Source organism: Triticum aestivum, unplaced genomic scaffold (genome assembly GCF_018294505.1).
Source record: "Triticum aestivum cultivar Chinese Spring unplaced genomic scaffold, IWGSC CS RefSeq v2.1 scaffold41458, whole genome shotgun sequence".
NCBI classification, from domain to species: Eukaryota; Viridiplantae; Streptophyta; class Magnoliopsida; order Poales; family Poaceae; genus Triticum; species Triticum aestivum.
In genome coordinates, this window is record NW_025251811.1 from 1 (window position 1) to 2,082 (window position 2,082).

Genomic DNA, 2,082 nt, shown 5'->3' on the forward strand with positions numbered 1-2,082 from the left:
TGGACACATATTTGGTTTAGTGGGACATGATATGTGAAGAGGACATGTAACAAATGATCTCTAAAAATATGTAAAATATAGAGCCTTTAGGCTTCTCCTGGTGGTGCAGGTGACTTCCAGAGAGAAAGCTTCTCGCTCTCTGGCACCGGCAGCAGTGGCACCCATGGGTGTTGCTTGCTTCATGAAGACGTCGTCGTAGGTCTCATCCTTGTGTCAGGGCTTAGGTGAAAATATATGTATGTTTGCTCGAACTCGGCAACGGCGACGCTTCGCGTCGTCACCCTTTTGGGTGCGTTGTTGTGGAGCTTGGCGTCGTCAGTTGGGCCGCAGCAAGATGTTAGCCTCGTTCTAGGCTTCGTGTCATATTTTTTGGAGTTGGAGGTATTTTGTGATGTAAAATTTACACGTCTCCTGGAGTTGGAGGTTTTTGGTGATGTACAAAAGCCCACTTTTTGGAGATGTAAATTTTACTCGAAGCATAATTTGCTGATTTATATTACATTATCCAATGGAGATGCTGACATGAGTCTGAATTATGTTTGCTGTTTGTAGCTCATAGTTTTGCCCAAACTTTCTCATATAGTACTCCCTGCGTCCGAAAATACTTGTCATCAAAATGGATAAAAAGGGATGTATCTAGAACTATAGTTCTAGATACATCCCCTTCTATTCATTTTGATGACAAGTATTTCCGGACAGAGGGAGTAATATTTAAATAGTAGAACAGATACTTTGTATACAGTAATATGTACAGTAATTAAGTGCCAAGTGTGACACAAACTGAAGAAGGAGGTGCTAACTGATAAGTTGGCCACTTTCGCTTCCATTCTGAATGTAAAGGATTCAACAAGTGAAAACATCAGTGTTAAGTTGGACACCGGAACCATTCCACTTGTTACGAAAGTCCACTCACGAGATTTTCCTACAAATTTTCGAAAGAGCATACTAGCACGGTTCTCCTGAGAGCACACTACACGCACTGCTCATGGGAAAAATACTAAAACAGAGTAGCTACAGAAGCGCACGCCAACGTGGCCTCATCTTTGCTCAATCCATGCCATGACAATAGCGCTGATGGAGCTCGATATCCGTCATCTTGCCTATCACACCGCAACCCTTCTTTCTGCACTTTCCAAATGGAACTCCCTTGGCCTTGTGAAACATCTTGGCGTGGTGCTGAAACTGAAAGGAAAATTGATGATATTCAGATCAACATGGCGACCAACCACAGAATTTGAAAATTGAGAGAACATAAATAGCTACCTCGGTATCATCGTTGCCGATTTCCTGGGGCCTTTTGACACTGCGGTCAAGGTAACAGCTTAGGCAGGGCTTCTTGCTCTTGTAGCGATTTTTACTCCAGTAGCTGTCGTGAACATGCTCCTGATCCTACAAAATAACACTTATCAAAAGCTGGTGGAATCCTTCTAAATAACATCCCTTGTCTTAGCATGGTGGTAGGCAGTTGTTCTTCCTATGTACTCACATTAATACTTTAAATTCGAATCTATGTATATAAAGATGACCGAAGTAACGACGAACATTTTGATTATTTTTGCACCAAATATACATTTGTGGCAAAAGAAAAGTACTAAATGATATTCGAACCACGACCAATAGCATGTTAAGCTATGGACTAACTTTCACGCTAGGTATGTAATTGCATTAATTTAGGACTACCTGTTCTTTTATCTATCTGTTTAATTAAAATTATTTGAATTTCAAACAAAAATCTCATTGATTTGTACGAAACAGATTTCGAAATTTCGACCATTTCGAGGGTGAGCGAAATTTTTGCCACTTCGAAATCGTAAACCTTGTTTTACATTATCTAATGGAGATGCTGACATGATTGTAAATTAAGTTTGCTGTTTGTAGCTCCTAGTTTTGCCGAAACTTAACGTTGTCATCCAGTAATAGAAACCTTGAACTAGACAACACCTGATGATCATTTGAAACAGAGGAGCTTCTAAGACAACAACTAGTTTTTCAAGCAGAGAAGCAGAGAAGCAGAGAAGCAGAGAAGCAGAGAAGCTGCATGGAACAGGCCAACAGGGGAGGGGATCGATTGTAGGTACCTGG

At 40.8% G+C, this 2,082-nt stretch overlaps 1 long non-coding RNA gene across 1 annotated transcript; it reads right to left on the reverse strand.

Moving 5' to 3' along the window:
- Window positions 1-771: 771 nt before the first annotated feature.
- On the reverse strand, window positions 772-1,391 carry LOC123177401 (uncharacterized). Its single transcript, XR_006488919.1, has 2 exons — window positions 1,264-1,391; window positions 772-1,182 (listed from the first exon to the last, which is right to left on the reverse strand). It is a non-coding gene; the product is annotated as an uncharacterized lncRNA (long non-coding RNA).
- Window positions 1,392-2,082: the final 691 nt, after the last annotated feature.